General features: G+C 38.8%; 1 long non-coding RNA gene across 1 annotated transcript; it reads left to right on the forward strand.

The window, feature by feature from the left end:
- Positions 1-1013: 1013 nt before the first annotated feature.
- On the forward strand, positions 1014-15948 carry LOC311602783. The gene is made up of 6 exons (XR_014780849.1): positions 1014-1187; positions 2758-7663; positions 8917-9023; positions 12107-12165; positions 14052-14099; positions 15863-15948. It is a non-coding gene; the product is annotated as an uncharacterized lncRNA (long non-coding RNA).
- Positions 15949-19706: the final 3758 nt, after the last annotated feature.

Genomic DNA, 19706 nt, shown 5'->3' on the forward strand with positions numbered 1-19706 from the left:
TATGATTAAATAACAGACCACAAATGATAGCTATAATCCCATCCTTTTCAAATAGAATTTTCACTATTATAACAATCATCATACCTCAAATTTAAATTTTAAATTTAATATGTAGTTAGTAGCTGAAATCAGCCTATTTGTAACACAACAATTCATAAACATGCTCTTTTGTAGGCAGACTTAAAGGTGATCAAAGTTCATAAGTACAGACATGAGAAAGCCCACTACATGTTTTCTAACGGCATACACTAACAGGGATGTAACACCTTGGTGGTATGCCTGTCAAAAATGCAGTTGTGCAGCCTTATTCATGATAGCCAGAATCTGGAAACAACCAAGATATCACTCAGTCAAAGAATGGATAAAGAAACTGTGATACATTTACACTATAGAATACTACTCTGCTATTAAAAACAAGGAAATCTTGAAATTTACAGGCAAATGGATGGAACTAGAAATTATCATCCTAAGTGAGTTAACCCAGACCCAGAAAGATACACATGGTATATATTCACTTATAATTGGATACAGCCCAACATGGCTGTCCTCTGAGAGTCTTCACTCAGCAGGTGATTGGGATAGATTGGGATTCCAGGTGAGAGAGGTATGGGAGAATAGGGAAATTGAAGGATCCAGTGGGCCCTGGAACCCTACAAGCAGACCATCAAGACTGGCAGATCTGAACCCAGGGGGGCACACACAAACTACTGTACTAACCAAGGACAATGCATGCAGTAAAACTAGATACCCCCCCTCATAAAGATCTAGCCAGTGGACAGTGCATTCTCCACAGCTGTGTGGAGAGCAGGGACTGACTCTGACATGAACTCTGGTGTCTCCTATTAGACCACTTCTCCTTAATGGGGAGGCCTGGCTGCACTCAGAGGAAGGGTAAGCAGGCTACCAGGATGAGACCTGATAGGCTGTGACATATGGTAGGAGAGGAGGTCCCCTTCTGTCACAGACCTTGGGGAGGGGAATAGGGTGAAAGAGGGAAAGGAGAATAGGAAGATACAAATGAGGGGACGAAATCAAGATGTAATCTGAATAAATTATTTAAATTTTAAAATTGCAGTTGTGAATTTAATGATGAGGACACATCAAGCAAGCCCAAAATGACATGATGGTTACAGTGTATTCCCAGTCCAAGATTTCAGAAGACAAAGGACATGGCAAATAAATGCAATGTGAGATCATGCTGTTCTAACCATAGGGAAACACAATATATTAGTAAAAAAATTTGCCAATGTTGCACAGCTCTTTATGACTTAACTGTATTATGTACTTGCTACTTGCTTAGATTTGACCATTATAAATGTAGCTGTGAAAACTTTTCACCATTTGTACTGCTGAAAAATGGTATAAAAGAGTTCTTTGCATATTGTTTGGGACCTGAAATTATTTTAAAATGAAAGTTGTAAACTTTGCTGAGTTTAATAAAGGCCAATGATCACTGTAATCATAGGAATGTAGATCGCAGCAAATTTAGGAAATAATTCATGTGATTTAACTGGCTATCCTATTAAGCAGAGGATTATAGCATTACATACAATTCAGCAAAGAAGATTTATGAAGTTGCTGAACACAATGTGCTGCTATAGAGTCAAGTTGAGAAAAATATAAATTTCAGTGTTTAAGAGTACAGAAGGTATATCAAATCTACAAACCTGGGGGATGGAAAAGTGTATATCAAACTCCACATCTCTGAGACCAAGGCAACATAATTTACATATTTTCCAATATATGAAGAAACACCTCAGGGTCAGTGAGATGGCTCAGCAGGTATAAAGGGACTTTCCACCAAGCCTGAGTAGCTGATTTCCTCAAATCCCTGAGACATGCATAGTATAAAAACAGGCCCATCTTCTTCAGGTTGTCCTATGACCTTAACATGTGTGTACCCATATGCATACCTCCTCATATCCACACACAAATAAAGCAATATAATCTAAAATTATAAAGAACCATGGAAAATGTTATAACTTATGGCCACTACTATTTTAAGAACTTTCCAGGATGTTATAGACAGGCAAAGATGTCAGTTGAAATAAATATGCTTTTATAAGAATGGGAGTCATGAGATGGTCTCAGGTGATATTCTACAGGATATTCATATGAACGTTAGAGTAGAGAGTCTGATCCTCAGGTCATTAATATACTCTAAGATCCATAATGTGGGAAGAACTTTATATGTATTCATTGGCGAAAGAAATGATACTATTTTCTCTTATTTTATGTCATTTCCGTAGGTGCATCTAAGTATATATAAAGTGAAATACTCTATCAGGATACCTAATTTGCATGGGCCATTTGATAATACCTCTGCTGGTGAAAAGCTTATTGCACATTATGTATGTGCAAAAAGGAAAATTGGTACTTTCTCAGCTATTGACCTAGTATGTCCTAGGAGTTAGACTCCCTTAATCCCCCTGGCAGCAGGAGGACACATTCTCCTATAAATGTGGGTGTTTCCCTACTATACATATTATCATTTTGTGTAATTGTTAGTTTTGATTGTCAACTTGAAACAACAAAGAATCACCTGGGAAGAGAGTCAGAGTGATGGATTGGCTACATTGGGTAGGACTATAAGCATGTCTGTGGGAGGTTGTCTTAAGTTAACTGAGGTTACATAGCCCACTGTGGAAGATGCCATTCCCTAGATAGGGGGTCTTGACCTATAGCAATAGAGAAATTGCACTAAGCACAAGCAAGCAAGTGAGCTTCAATGCATTTGTTTCTTTCTGCTCTTAACAGGATGTGAATTGACTAGCTGTTTCAAGTTCTTGCAGCCTTGAGTCCCCTCCTGGGATGGACTGTAACCAGGAATTATAAGCTAAGTTGCATTTTGCCAGGGTGCTTTATCATAAAACAGAAATGCTGTCTTCTATTCAGTATACTTTTCCAGCAGATAACCACTATGAAATATGAAACCATCTTTCATAATTTAATGGACATGTAAGTAAATAAGTTCACCCATAAGTTCATACATAATTGACAATTCAGAATCAGTTGCCTGAGATAACTAAACTGATAAGGCAAGTCACCTAAAGTGAGTTTAGGATACGTTGTTTATTTATACATTGCCTAAGATAAAATAGTGTAGGCGTTGAGCTCTTGGCAGTCTAGATGTCTTAATCGACCATGATGAAAGTATACGTCTTCTCCTCCCATCATCCAAAACAAGATTGATTTGCTTAAACTCAAAAGTTCTCTGAGAGTCTCCCAAAAGAGAATACTTGCCATAGAGATTTCAGGAATGCTCAGCTTTGCTCTCCCACTGAAGACTTTCAAGATACTTCAAGACCATCACAATCCTTTAAATACTAGTCTTCCCTAGGCCAACCAGCATTCTAGTGAGACTGGCATGGGGAAGTCTTGATTTATAAGTTGCCACAGTATACCTCTCCAAATTGTTGTCTCTGTTGTCTGTCCTGAAAAGCAGCTGAAAGCCTCTCTTGCCCTGCCTGGGGCAATCACATTTAGCCCTCGTCATTCAGCTTTCCCAGACCTGACATTCAGCCTCCCTTTACACTGGTATTTGATATTAAAGACTGTGTTAGATAGTTTCCTCCAAGCAAAATAGAAGGTGTAGAAGCACCAGGGACTTCTGGGTTTCTACTCTGCATGTCATAAAAGGTTTCCTGTTCTGGATTAACAGCCCAGAGGAAGAAAAGTATCCACATTAGGAGGCCTGGAGCCCCTACAAATAGCAGAATCATCAGGCATACAGAAGGAAAAAGGCTTGGTTTTCATTATTAGAATTACTACCTTAACACTCTATAACTAACATTATTTAGCCAACTACACCTTAATAAGCTATGGTGACCCTTAGCTGTCTGGCTTTACAGAAATATTTCATGGAAAAAAATGTTTAGCTGGAATTTATAATCTTAATTTTTCTGGCACAGAAGTGCTTTAATTTTTAAGTTTTTTTTTTAGATTATAACATAATCACATCATTTCCCCCCTCCTCCTTTCTTTCCTACCAACCCTTGATTGTAACTCCCCCACCCTTGCTGCTCTTTTAATTTTGTCTTCTTTTTCTTTGTTTTTATATACATGTGTGTATGTGTGTGTGTGTGTGTGTTAGTGTGCATGTTTGTGTGTGTTCCTAAATGCATAAATACAAGCTGCCTCTTTCCACACCTCTGTTCCTCAGAAAAGGGGTGACTTCCTTCCAATCCACCCCAGATCATCAAGTGATATAAGGACTGAGCATGTCCTCTTCCCCTGTAGTCTGAAAAGGCAGTCCCACCAGGAGGAAGTGATTAAAGAGCTCGCAACAGAGTCCATGCCAGAGATAGCCCTGTTTCCCTTACTAGGGGACCCACATGAAGCCTCCTGAGGCTTAAGTCCAGTCCATGCATGATCCTTCATTAAGGTTTCAGTCTCAGCAAGTCCCATGGGGCCCTGGTTAGTTGGCTACACTGGTCATCTTGTGGAGCTTCTGTCACCTCCAAGTCTATTTCACCTTCCCCACACTTTTACACAAGACTCCCTCTGCATACCCCCAATGTTTAGCTGTGAGTCTCAGCATCTGTTTCAAACTAATGCTGGCTGGAGCCTCTCAGAAGCCAACTCTGTTAGGCTCCTGTCTGCAAGCATAGCAGGGCATTGTTAATAGTATCTGGGGTTGGCTTTCTTCTATGAGGTGGGTCTTGGGCTGGGCCTGGCATTGGTTGGCCATTCCCTCAATCTTGCTCTATCTTCATCCCTGCACATCTTGTAGGCAGGGTAAATATTGGGTCTAAGTTTTTGTGGGAGAGTTAGTGTTCCCCTCCCTCTACTAGAAGTCTTGTCTAGTTAGAGGGTGTCATCTTCAGACTCGGTAACTCCTGCTACTAGGAGTCTCTGCTAGAGTTCCCCTCATATCCTTTTTAGGAGCCTACCTTGACTTAGGTCTCCAGTTGGTCACAGAGATGCCTCAGCTCATAATTTTCTTTTCTCGGCAGGCCTTCTGTCCTCCAGTCCCTGCTTTCCCAGGTCTGATTGTGACCTTTGTATCTCTCTGTGTTCTCGCTCCTATCTTGTTCCCTCTTTTTGACTACTCCTATAGCATAAACCTAAAGAAGATAAGTAACAAGGAGGACCCAAGGGAGTATATTTAAATCTCACCCAGAAAAGGAAATAGCTTAGAGAGAAGTCGTGGTTGAAGAGAGCGAATTGCATTTTTAAAGATATTTTTTGAATGTCTTGATCAGATCTGCTTTCTGTGGAAGATATGTAGTGGAAGGAAAGCATGGAAGAGCAAAGAAGAGGAGAAAAATAAATGGCAGAAAAAGAAAAGGAAGAAAGAAAAGGAAGAAAGAAAAGGAGAGGAGGAAGAAGAGGAGCATGAAAGTGAAGCAGAGGGAAAGAAGGAGGCAAAAAGGAGCAAGAGCTAGAAAGAGAAAGACTTAGTTTCATCGGTCTTTTTTAAATTTTAACTTTTTACATATATATTTATATTATTGCACATATATACAATAAACTACCTACAGCAAAAAGAACCATGATACGATCAGGAATTATATAAATGTCACATTCATAGTATTTTGGCTATTTGTATTTGGCAGGCTTGAAGAAAACATTTTTCCTGTCTTGGTGCATCTAAAATTCTGAATGAAATCAATATCTATCATATCTCATCATTATCAACTTAAAAGATCTATTGAGACCTAAGAACATCCTAACCCCTAAACGACTAAGCTTAATTGTAAATCTAAGCTACCTGGTCTTCAGTCCCATCAGAGACTTGAGAAAGAGGTATTTTATTCATTGGTACTTTTTAAAGTCACTCAACAAAGAGAGTTAATTGATAATGCTTAAGTAACACAAACAGTGTGAGGAAATGTATACATAACTCATAAAGTTTATTATAAAGAATGCACAGAGTACATACTCAAAATCAGAAAACCTCAGGAACATGATGCTTGGGTTCCTACAGGCATCAAATGCCACTTTAAAGTTAATTAAAGCCAGTAAAAATTAAAACCAAAGTCTAAAAAGAAGAGAAGTAATAAAAGTTACAAAGAAACATCTTCTTAGTCTGTGGTCTAGGAATTTCCATTGCCACTCTGTCCAGGACTTTTCTGTTGGGCAATGCAGGTGTCCATCAGCAACACAGCAATGTGTCAGGAACTAACTTGCATGCTGCTCCTTTAAGCATCACTTCCTGTTCTGCCTGGGGGTTTTGCCTGTATAGCCCATCACACATATAAAGCATTTCCAAATTGCCTTTAAAGGAAGCAGTTTGACATGCTAAATTAAACGAACCTCCAGAGACATTTGTTTTCAGCAGCAAAAACAAATGCAACCAGACAAAAAGGAAAGAAAGGGAAAAAAATGCCTAGCCCATCAGATCTTAAACCATATTTCTTTTTCATCTGCGTGTTAAACGGCAATAATGTAAATGAATGTGAGCCGCTTGGCGAGTTATGAGAAATTAAGCTGCAAATTGCAAAGCTGGTGAGTGAATGCTGGCACGGGTGGGATGTGACGATAACACGGTGGGTGGGGACCTGAACCTTCATTAGGGATTCTCATTTCTCACTCACTTCATTCCCAGTTATAAAGTCCAGTGAAATGGATCTCAGTAATTGCAAACTTGATGGCTCCATTGGTTTAGAGGAAATGAGTACAGCCATTACTATTTCACTTTTCCTTTTCTTCCTCCTCTCCTGCATTTTGGTTGTATCCACAGGATTTTTTTTGGAAAGCTTTTCTGAACTATCAGAAGTGTAAAACTCTAAGTAGCTTTGACATTTCTATGACCTACATCCTCTAGCGCAGCTTTGCTTTTTGGAACTGACGTGTGATACCATCAACAGATGACAAGCCAGAAACAAAAGTTCTGGATATGCAGCTTCTCCTCCACTGCTAAGAGAAATGGAGACACAGAGAGAAAGAAAAGAAAACAACACTCAGCTTATCTAAGCGAAGGCTCTAGAAGGAAACAGAAGCAGGAAGAAAGTTTATTAGAGTTAATGATGACAGGACATAGACTACAAAATCCATGATGACACAGATGCTCATTAAACTGTATTCAAAGCTCTTTATAAATTAAATAAATTATGACTTAATAGCAATTCCAAGCAGATATGAGATTAGTCTAGTGACCAATTTTTCAAATTAACATAAAAGAAACATCATGTTTGACATTGACACTCAGTTCCTGTCCTGAACAAAAATCATGTTATGAATTGACTGCCAGAGGAAAACAAAAGAGCCATTCACGCCCCCTCCCCACCCTCCCCTTCCCCCATACCCCATACTCTCCTACCCCCACCCCACCCCAGCTCCCAGGAATGACTAGATTTCTAAACAACTATTTCAGACCACTTGTGTTGTAGCCAAAGATGAAGGAAGAACATAAAGATGATAAAGTAGGTGGGTTGCAGCTAGGAGTGATGTTGGTAGAGTTTCTATTTATAGGAGAAATTAAGCAGAATGTGGGAAACGTCTAGTTGAGGCAATCACATGCTCCTATACCTGAGTATTGCTTTATATTATAGACCTTGATCAAAGTTTTGGTATGATGCTTCTCTGTTTTGTCAGGAGGAGAAAATTGCGAAAATTGAGTTCTGAAGTCACCTACTCTTAATATGTGAAGCCCAAAGGCATCAAGACCCACCTATTGAGAACTGCTGCTCTAAAGTAACAGAGGATACTGATGGAAGAAGTGAGAAAGAAGATGGGAGGAGGATGTCGGGTTAATGAGTTCAATGTATAAGTTATACTTCTGGGAAAACTTGAAAAAGCAAATGGACTTTAAAAAATATGTCATCAACATTTTTACTGCCAAGAAAAAATTTAAAAGAACACAAAGAAAATGTAAATGTCTTTAAGTAAAGTCTCTGGAAGATAGCAAGAGCAGCCTCAGGTGGGTGGGACAGGAAATTTGACATGTAGAACGCTGTCAGTGTCAGGGTCAGCGCACAGCTGCTCAGTAGTATCTGACTCCACAGTAAAGGGAATCGTTCTTATCTATTTGGCTTTCTTGAGAGGCCATGACTATGCCCTCTCCACTTTTCTCTGTCTCTTCTTGGAGCGGCCTTTTACTATAAACAATTAAGTTACAGAGAAAACTTGATTTTATATGCAGGTAAAATCAGAGGCTTTCAGTTCTGAGATGTGATGGTTTAATCTGTTGGCTGTTTGGGCAAAACTTCTGAAGGTCTGCATTGATACTTCTGGATAAAATCAGAACTTTATTTGATAGATTGGGAAAGGCAAATTGCCCTCCTCACTTTAAATGATCCCTGTCAAATCAATAAAATACCTGGGTAGAAGAAAAGGTTGAACGTAAGAGAAATGTTTATACTTTGGTTCTCGAGGCAAGCCATTGGCCTTTTCTGGTTTTCAGACTAAAAAATCAGTCCCTTTTATTCTACAACATACACTATTTGGCTATTCTGTTTCTCATCTACTCAGACTAGAATTTGCACTGTGCCATTGATCCTCTTGTTATCCAGCTTCCTAACTGGTTGTTGAGTTAGTGCAGCTTTGCATGCACATGAGCCAATTCCTTATAATGAATGGATGTAGTATTACTCACCTACATGCAGAACATATTATATGAAGATAAATAATGTAATGTATGTGAAAATAGAGGTAGATACTGGTATGTAGATAGAAATGTTCTTTGGATTATTCATGTATGGAGAGCCCTAATGGACATGGCTACAAGAGAATATAGATGTAAACACAAAGATTTTCAAGTATTAACTCCAGTAGGACGAGGCATGCACATGTGCACTGAACTGTGTATTACACTGTTTGAACCTGAAATATACAAAGTCTCAGAGAGTACTGTTTGAAGAAACTGTATAAACTCTGCAACTGTGACTTGGTTTAGTTTGAAATAGTTTGCTGAAAGCAGATGTTGACAATACTAATTTGCTTCTTGTATCCCTCTGCTTTCTGGTCCACCAGGATATAAAGAGCTATACTATAAACTTCTATAGCCACAGAAAAGGTCATTTCATACTACAGACCTTCTTTACAAGGGTGTATGGACATGCCTGGAACCATGACCCAAAGTAAGCACATTCTCTTTAAAGTTGCTTCTCTCAGATGTTGGGTTTTAGGGCAATGAACTAATATGATCAACTAGCGAATTCTTCTCATCGGGTATATTCAATAAGGTAAAATGCTCATGGTAAATATCTAATTTGAATAAATACTGTACTGTCTGTAGAAGCATTGCTTAAGCAAATGTTTTGGTACATTATCATACTAAATATCTGTATTGCAAAATGCTTGATATATGAAAGAATTGTACCATGACTGTTAACTGTTGTTAAACGCACCAGAAACATTGCAAATTATGTGGAAATGAGATACAGAGTCATTAGGTTACCTATAGGAATTATTCCTTCACGGACTTGAAAAATTAGCAAAGGATTTGTCTTAAGTACTTTACTATTCCTATGATAAGACTCCATGACCAAGAAAACTAATAGAAGAAGAATTTATCCAAGACTTTCAGTTTCAGAGGGTTCAAAGTCCATGACCATTCTGCTGGAGAGCATAGCAGCAGGCAGGCAGATGTGGTGCTGGACCAGTAGCTGAGGGCAGGAGACAAGGAGAGCTAACTGGGAATGGCATGGGATTTTGAAACCTCAAAGCTCACTCCCAGTACCATGCCTCCTCATACAAGACCATCCTGTAAATCTTTCTCAAACAGTTGCACCAACTAGGGACCAAGTATTCAAAATATGGACCTCTGGGAGCCATTCTCACTCAAGTTACCATTTTCCACTTTTAGCCTTTATAGGCTCATAACACAATGCAAAATGTATTGAGCTCAACTTCAAAAAAACACATGGTCTTTCACAGTCTCACCATAGCTTAAAATGTCAAAATTTCCTCTAAATTTCAACTGTAACCCTGTGTAAAAGAAATATTTTTTAAGAATTCATACTTCCAACACACAAGGGCATAGAATTTACTTCACCATTTCAAATATGGCAGTAGAGACATAGAGAAGAAATACCGGACCAAAGCAAGACCAAAGCTGAGCAGGATGGACTCCAGCTCCTGTAGCACTGTGTTTCTTATGAAGGCTTAGGTCACTCCATCCTTCTAGACTCGATGACCACAACACACTTTTCTCTCTTGGACTGGTTCCACTTCCTTTATGCATATCTCTCTTACTGTCATCCTATTCCTCTGACACCTCCAACTTCCTGGGGTCTCCAGGGGAATCCAGGTTTCATTTTCACAGCTTCATGCAGTGGCTTCTCAGAGTTTCCATGCAGGGAATCTCTTGCAATACACTGGCCTTATCAGCTCTCTAGAGATGTAGGAAGAGGCCAGGATCTTCTTTTCAACCACCTTTCATGATGTAGTCAGAACCAAGAGGCAGATGCTACCAAGTTTGACTGCCTACTTGGGATGGAGCATAGGCCCTTCCATCAGTTACATTTGCATTGATTTGTTGAATAAGCTTTCCCCTTGTAGTTTTATTTTAGGCATAGAAAAGTTCATTAAGCACGGCCTTTTTATTGGCTGGAAGCTGAGCTGAAGAACGTTTTGCCCTAAGGTCACTCCTCCCTTTACTCCATCCTGGATCTTGCCTCTCTTTTTCTCTTTCAGTACAAACCTTGACTTCAACATTAAATCCCTTGGTACTGTCTGCACCTGAGCTGCCCCCCAACCTGCCCCCCTACCCTAAGTACTCTTTTACTCTTTAAATCATCCTTTTTGTTTGTTTGGTTTGGTTTTTTGCTTTTTTGTTTTGTTTTGTTTTTTCTTTTTGGTTTTTCAAAATAGGGTTTCTCTGTGTAACCTTGCCTGTCCTGGACTTACTTTGTAGACCAGGCTGGCCTCGAACCCAAAGAGATCAATCTGCCTCTGCCTCTCAACTGCTAGGATTAAAGGCATGTGCCACCACACCTGGCTCACATTAAAAAAAAAAAAAATCTCATCCTGCCCTGTTTGCTCTTTTTCACTGAAGATTTGCATAAGTGTCATCACTAATAACCATGTGACAGGGTCAGTATTCCTCTGTTTGAGAACTTTTCTATCAATGAAATTTGTCCAAAACTTTGCAATTTAGCCTCAGGCTGATTTTTAGAACAAGGCCTGAAAGCAGCCACAGTCTTTGTGCAAATACCAAAAGAATATTCTATCATCCATTTGTTACTATCATTCGTCTCTGAAAAGTCTTGTGTACAGCCTCCATAGTCTGCATTACTTGCAGAACCACTGCCTTACAATCTCGAAAGAGGATGGCCTATTAAATCTCATTTACAGCGTCAAACCACTTTCCTAATCCAAAGTCTCAATTCTTCCACAATTCCTTCAAAAAGCAGCATGGCCTCATCTGTCACCGCCCACTCCCTGGTTCATTTTCTCATTTGGTATTTTTTGATTGCTGCGATAAGACACATGACTGTTTTCAAGTCTTTCATAAATTAACTTATAAAAGAAAATTTATTGAGGACTTACAATCTCAAAGGGTCACCTTCTACAACTATCAAGCTACGAAGCCTGGCAACAGGCAGTCAGGCATGGTTTGGAGCAGTAGCTGAGCATTACATCTTGATTCATAAGTAGGAAGTAAAGAAAACTTGCCATTGCATTGGAATTTTAAGCTTCAAATCTAGTCTCCCCCCACACATCCAATTGAACCACTCCCCCCAACAAGTCCGTACCCCTCAATCTTTCCCAAACTTTTGCATCCAACTGGAGACCAAATATTTAAATAAACAGGCCTATGGATTTCATTTTACTTAAAGCACCACATGGGTCTAAGTGATACTTTCCAGTGTCTGGAGCTGATAGAAAAGCAGTACAAGGAAGCAAGAGGGAATAACACATCTATTTGTATAACAAGAAATGAGTAGCAGTATTTACCTGTTATCTAACGTACTGTCTTGACTATATTCTCATTTTCCTTTTCTCTTCTACTTGAGGAGCAAAATGGAATTTTGTCCTGTCATTCCTTCTACAAACTCTTGAGCAAACAGATGCAGGGAATTCAAGGCAAATCAAGTCTGTGGTTTCTTTAGACTGTGGTTTTCCTATGGCTCTACTGATACCAGAAAAGAATAAGAATTCTAAACAAGCACTTAAAAATGTATAATTCGGCGAGGTATAACAATTTTTTCTACCTTAGGCTTTATGTTGGAGAAAAAAGAAAATGACATGAAAAATATTATAATTCATGATATCAAGGTATGTTTTTTGGTTTGTAGATAATTTTTCTTTATTTGTAAACTCTGATTATTTTTCATGTTTTCCCAGATTAACATGGCTTGGTTGTGTGTGTGTGTGTGTGTGTGTGTGTGTGTGTGTATGTATGTATGAATATATGTATATATATATATATATATATATATATATATATATATATATATATATATATACACACATGTATATTCCACTACATCATTGTCTCAGATTTTTCTTCTATAATCACTCATTATCTTCCTTGCCTCTAATCCTCAATAGTTACTATTAAAAAAAACCTTTATCCTATCAAATGCAAAGGAATTTATTCAATCTTTTTCTTCTTGAGCCTCATGAAGCATCAAGTGCCATGTGTTTCTCTTCCAAGTGATATATAAATACAATATCCAAAGAAAAAGATACCATAGCTGCCTTCAGTATATAAATAAATAGATTTTCAGAGCATATATACAGAGTAGTTAGACATAAAACCATATATACACACACACAAACAACAAAAATAAACATAGCAAGTTATTTTTGTATATATACACACATATGAAACAATAGTAATCCGTGAAAAGAACTATCAACCAGAGTTTGAGAACATGGGAGAAAGTTCAAGGGACTGTATCGAGGAAGACCTGGAAGGTGGAAAAAGGAGAAGTATGTTATATAATTCTATTTTAATGAAAAATATTAAAATATTTCATGGTATAGGAAAAGATTGTTCTTTTGATTTCATAATAAGAAATAAATACATAAAGTATAAAAGATATCTTATATAAAAGCTATCTTCACACTGGATACCAATATGAAAGTACTTTTGTAAAGTTTGTGGGATTAAAGAAAACTATCATAAAAGTGAGTTTTGAAAAAGAAAAGAAAACTAATTTGGAGAATGTCTCACCATGTTTGAATCCCGAGGAGCTGAACAGAGGAAAGCTTGGGATGAGCCTTGTGTGTCAGTTTGAATAATAATAGCACCCCCATAGGCTCAAATATCCAAATGCCCAGTTGCCATTTGGAGAGACTATTTGGGGAGGATTAGTAAGTATGGCCTTCTAAAAGGGGGTGCATCATTGGGGGCTGGCTTTGAGGCTTCAAAAGCCAGTCCCATTCCAAGTCAGTCCTCTGCATCCAAATCTACGCCTATCTGCCTGCATGCCTGCCCTGCTCCCTGACACAATGATCATGGACTCCAACCTCCTGAAACTAAGTTTCCAAAACCCGTTTTTTTCTATAAATTGCTTTCACCATGGTATTTCATTGCATCAACCAAAAATTATCTAAGGCCTACTACTGCAGAACAAGAATTCTGGGTAACTCTTTCTCTAAGACACTCCTCCTGAGAAAGATATTTTGCATTATTAAAGTAATGATGAAAATGCCCTTATTGTGGCTTAGAGGTCATATATTACCCCTAGAAACACTCCTTGTGACCTTTGAAATCCTCAAAGCATCTTCTATAGATTTAGAAAAGAACTTGGAAAAGAGTTTTAGTAGTAACCGATAGATTTCTAGGAAAGAATTCCATTGAAATTATCACACAAGAGTTCCTCTCATCTAATCAGCATTAGAGAGCAAAAACAGTACTTTAAAAATCTGGTGTACGAATATAAATTAATCTTGATGCACTATTCCGTAAGATACATTTTATTAGCAATTCATTTTCCAGGTGAGAATAAAGAAATGATAAGTGATTTATCAACACTGGCAAGCAGCTGAGGCAGGCTTTGGTCCCTAGTACTGTCTGCGGCCTACAGAAGACAGATGTGCCTACTTTTGTGCTGCTTTAAGCTCAAATGCCCAGGAGATTGATTTCAACTGATATTTCTTCTTGCTCACTAATTAATGCTGCATTTTAATGGTGACTAAATTTCTTCTTCCAGGTCAGAACATATCTTAGAATTTTTGGACGTAAGAATGGGACAATCTAAGTGTTTCTCAGCCATTTGATATTCCTCTGTTGAGAATTCTCTGTTTAGCTCTGCGCCCCATTTCTCTATTGGGTTATTTGGTTTGGTGGTGTTTAATTTCTTAAGTTCTTTATATATTTTGGATATTAGACCTTTGTCAGATGAAGAGTCGGTGAAGATCTTTTCCCAGTCTGTAGGCTGTCGCTTTGTTCTCTTGACAGTGTCACCTGCCTTACAGAAGCTTCTCAGCCTCATGAGGTCCCATTTATTAATTGTTGATGTTAAGGCCTGGGCTGTTGGTGTTCTGTTCAGGAAGTTGTCTCCTGTGCCTATGAGTTCCAGACTCTTCCCCACTTTTTCCTCTAATTGGGTTAATGTCTGTGGTTTTAGGTTGAGGTCTTTAATCCACTTGGACTTGAGTTTTGTGCATGGTGACAAATATGGGTCTAATTTCATTTTTCTACATGTAGACATCCAGTTAGACCAGCACCATTTGTTGAAGATGCTGTCGTTTTTCCATTGAATGGATTTGGCTTCTTTGTCGAAAATCAGGTGAGCAAATGTGTGTGGCTTCATCTCTGGGTCTTCAGTTTGATTCCATTGATCCACTAGCCTATTGCTGTGCCAGTCATCAGAGAAATGCAAATCAAAACGACACTGAGATTCCATCTTACACCCATCAGAATGGCTAAGATCAATAACTCAACTGACACCTCATGTTGGCGAGGGTGTGGAGAAAGAGGAACACTCCTGCATTGCTGGTGGGAATGCAAACTAGTACAACCACTTTGGAAAGCTATCTGGTGCTTTCTCAGAAAAATGGGAATAGGGCTTCCTCAAGACCCAGCTATTCCACTCCTTGGAATATACCCAGAGGATGTACTACTACACAACAGGGACATATGCTCAACCATGTTCATAGCTGCCTTATTCATAATAGCCAGAGCTTGGAAACAACCTACGTGTCCCTCTATAGAAGAATGGATAAAGAAACTGTGGTACATTTACACTATGGAATACTACTCAGCTATTAAAAACAAGGAATTTCCAAAATTTGTGGACAAATGGATTGAACTAGAAATTGTCATAATGAGTGAGTTCACACAGAAGCAAAAAGAGCTAAATGGTATATACTCACTTATATCGAGACACTAGTCCAAGGTGTACGTCCCCATGAAAAACTGTACCTACCAGAATAGTGGGTAAGAGGGGAGGACATCCTATTGAGACTTTAGGTGTGAGAAGCCTGGGAGAAAGAGGAAATGGAAGGATCCAGTGGGTCCTGGAAAACTACAGGCGAGTCTGGGCCCTGGGGCCCTCCACAAACTGTGGCAACAGCCGAGGGAAAAATAGGCAGTAAAAACCTTGAACCCCTACCCGGACTAGCCGATGGACATTCTCCACTGTTGAGTGGAGAAGGAGATCTAACTTTCACACAAACTCTGGTGCCCCATATTTGAACATGTCCCTTGGACGGAGATGCCTGGTGGTACTCAGAGGAAAGATAATAGGTCACCAAGGAGAGACTTGATACCGTATGAGCATATTCAGGGGGAGGAGGTCCCCCTCAGACACAGACTTAGGGGAGGGGAGGGGAGTAGGGGGGAAGTGGGAGGAAGGGAGGAATGGGAGGATACATGGGATGGGCTAACAACTGAGATGTAATATGTATAAATTAATAAAAATGTATTTTAAAAAATTAAAAGTAAGATCCAGCATAGTCTCAATAAACTTAGACTTTTGATGACTTTTCAAAAAAAAAAAAAAAGAATGGGACAATCTAGGCAAGTTGTGGTGGCGCACACCTTTAATCCCAGAACTTCGGAGGCAGAGACAGGCAGATCTCTGTGAGTTCATGGCTAGCCTGGTCTACGAAGTGAGTCCAGGACAGTCAAGGCTACACAGAGAAATCCTGTCTCAAAAAAATAGAAAAAAGAAAAAGAAAAAGAAAAAGAAAAAAGGAAAGGAAAGAATAAAGAAAAAAAGAATGGGACAATCTACCTATGAACAATGTGACTCAACTTCCTATTATTTCCTTAACTTTCAGAAAACACATCCAGATTTTCATGACTCTCAAATGACTGGAATAGCAAAAGAAACAAAATACCACATTAGGAACAAACAAAACTATGTTTTTAGGCACTTTTTTTCCCTTAAAAATTAGAAACAAGCGATTTTACATTAATTTTCTAGGCTTTAGAACTAAACTTTCTCAGCCAGAACTTCATCTAACAAAACTAAAGCAGCCTCATCCTGGAGCTCATTACCTCTCTTTTTTTTTTTTTCCTTTTTTCTTTGTGGCATACCAAGAGATAGCTCCCACAATGCCAGCTGTTTCCAAAGCCTTGGGGCCTGCTGCACCTCTAGGAGCATTAGCGTTACACTTTTAATCTCTTTGATTTGATCATATACCTGTGTAATTAAAATCTAATAGTCAAGTTTCAGGGGCAGAAAAGAAGCAAGGGCTGGGCCACTGCCATTTAGCCTAAGCAGATGGCAGACACTGTTCCTTAAACAACGTGTTCAGATTGCAGGGCAGGAGCTCTGGGGCAGAGGCTCTATTAAGTACAGTTGCAACAAAAAGTTAGAGCCCCTCTGTTCATACAACGAGTGCCTCCTCACCTGCTTCCGTGAGATAAGGTGCAATGCATTTTTAATGTATACCTTTATCTCTCCTTGACAGTCAAGAGGATTTCCATGTGCATCCAAACCAGAAGGTAAGCAAAGCTAATGGGTCTGATTTGTAGACAGCATATGGCCCCCTGGGTACAAATTAATGCATTCTTTTTATTTTGTTGCCTAAAGCTTCTTGAGACTTGAGAAAGAGCTTTCACGATTGAGTTTAAAGATGCTTCTTCAGTTTGTTTAAGGGTTGTTAATAGCCAGATGTTATTTCAACATCTGGTTGGAGTCAGTTTCATGCTTTTACCAAGCCGACATCAGCAGCATATTCTACCTTGTTAAATTAAATATGTTGTTCAAGGTATGGTAAGATCGCAGTTTTCATGCACTACATTTCATCTGTACATTACAACAAAATATGTTCAAATCTCTGAAATATGAAATAAAGCTTGAAATATGCATTCAACTCTCCAGTTTTGCCATTTGTTTGAAATGAATAGGGAAAGATATGTCTACATTGAATTGTACGTAACACTATAAAACATCTGTTTTTCACCCAACCATTGATTAATTAAGATTTCAAGATGATGCAGTATTATATTTGAAATAATATGTATATTCCACAAATAAGTTGTTCGAGTTGGGTGTATATATACATATATGTGGAAATATTAATACCTGAGTTTGACTAGAGAGAACATGGCTAATCATTACTTTGTATATCAGGAGTGGTTATTTTTATATTTTCATATTTTTATACTTAACAATTAGAGAAAGGAATGTATAAGTTAACAATATGACATTTCATGTTTTTCTTTTATTACAAATAGTTTTTTTTTCGTAGAATATATTCTGATTTTGATTTCTTCTTCCCCTAGTCCTCCCACATCATCCCTCCCATCTGGATCCATTCGCTTTCTATCTCCTGTTAGAAAACAAACAAGCACCTAAGGGATAATAATTAAATATAATATAACATAACAAGATTAAGCAAGCTAACTAGTTGGAACAGGACCAAACAAGCAGAAGGAAAAAGCATGAGAAACCGATATAGTTGCAGAGATTCACTGATTCTCACACATAAGAATCCCATTTTAAAAAAAGCAGAAACCATGTTATATATGCAAAGCCTGCCGGGAAAAATAATGATGATGATGATGATGATGATGATGATTGATAATGATGATGATGATGATGATGATGATGATGGTATTATAATAACATAAAATAAAATGACTTTATTTTTTTTAATACATTTTTATTAATTTATACATATTACATCTCAGTTGTTAGCCCATCCCATGTATCCTCCCATCCCTCCCTTCCTCCCACTTCCCCCCCCTACTCCCCTCCCCTATGTCTGTGTCTGAGGGGGATCTCCTCCCCCTGAATATGCTCATACGGTATCAAGTCTCTCCTTGGTGACCTATTATCTTTCCTCTGAGTGCCACCAGGCATCTCCATCCAAGGGACATGATCAAATATGGGGCACCAGAGTTTGTGTGAGAGTTAGATCTTCTTCTCCACTCAACAGTGGAGAATGTCCATCGGCTAGTCCGGGTAGGGGTTCAAGGTTTTTACTGCCTACAGACTGGGAAAAGATCATCACCGACTCTTCATCTGACAAAGGTCTAATATCCAAAATATATAAAGAACTTAAGAAATTAAACACCACCAAACCAAATAACCCAATAGAGAAATGGGGCGCAGAGCTAAACAGAGAATTCTCAACAGAGGAATATCAAATGGCTGAGAAACACTTAAAGAAATGCTCGACCTCCTTAGTCATCAGAGAAATGCAAATCAAAACGACACTGAGATTCCATCTTACGCCCATCAGAATGGCTAAGATCAATAACTCAACTGACACCTCATGCTGGCGAGGGTGTGGAGAGAGAGGAACACTCCTTCATTGCTGGTGGGAATGCAAACTAGTACAACCACTTTGGAAAGCTATCTGGTGCTTTCTCAGAAAAATGGGAATAGGGCTTCCTCAAGACCCAGCTATTCCACTCCTTGGAATATACCCAGAGGATGTACTACCACACAACAGGGACATATGCTCAACCATGTTCATAGCTGCCTTATTCATAATAGCCAGAACTTGGAAACAACCTACGTGTCCCTCTATAGAAGAATGGATAAAGAAACTGTGGTACATTTACACTATGGAATACTACTCAGCTATTAAAAACAAGGAATTTCCAAAATTTGTGGACAAATGGATTGAACTAGAAATTGTCATAATGAGTGAGTTCACACAGAAGCAAAAAGAGCTAAATGGTATATACTCACTTATATCGAGACACTAGCCCAAGGTGTACGTCCCCATGAAAAACTGTACCTACCAGAATAATGGGTAAGAGGGGAGGACATCCTATTGAAACTTTAGGTGTGAGAAGCCTGGGAGAAAGAGGAAATGGAAGGATCCAGTGGGTCCTGGAAAACTACAGGCGAGTCTGGGCCCTGGGGTCCTCCGCAAACTGTGGCAACAGCCAAGGAAAAAATAAAATGACTTTAAAAATGAAAATTAAATTTAAAAAACAAACAAAAAAGCCCTAATATGACATTATGAGAGAAGGAATGTCCAAAGATGCCACTGAGCTCATTTCCTTGGCAATCTACTGCTGCACATGGGGTACCACCCTTAAGAGTGGTGGTTTCCTCAGTGATACTCCCTTGGAGAAAACTACTTTTTTCCTTTGCAAGTGGTTATCAACTAGAGATAACTGCCGGGTCAGGGATAGGGATATGCATTCACTTCTCCTTTTGCTATAGGACACCATGTGGTACACACCTATACAAACCCTCTGCATATTGCCTCAGTTTCTGTGGATTCATATGTGTGTCCATTCTGCACCTTTTAGAAGTACTTGTTTCCAGGTGTCTTTCTTCCTCTTCTTTTGTGAGATTCCTTGATCTCTCAGGATGGGCATTTGGTGGCAAAATCCCTTTTGGTTTTTTTGGTTGAGTGTTATGGTGTCTCTCACTCTCTGCTCATTGTCT

The sequence above is a fragment of the Acomys minous genome (assembly GCF_964271855.1).
Source record: "Acomys minous genome assembly, chromosome: 8".
Classification (NCBI taxonomy): domain Eukaryota; kingdom Metazoa; phylum Chordata; class Mammalia; order Rodentia; family Muridae; genus Acomys; species Acomys minous.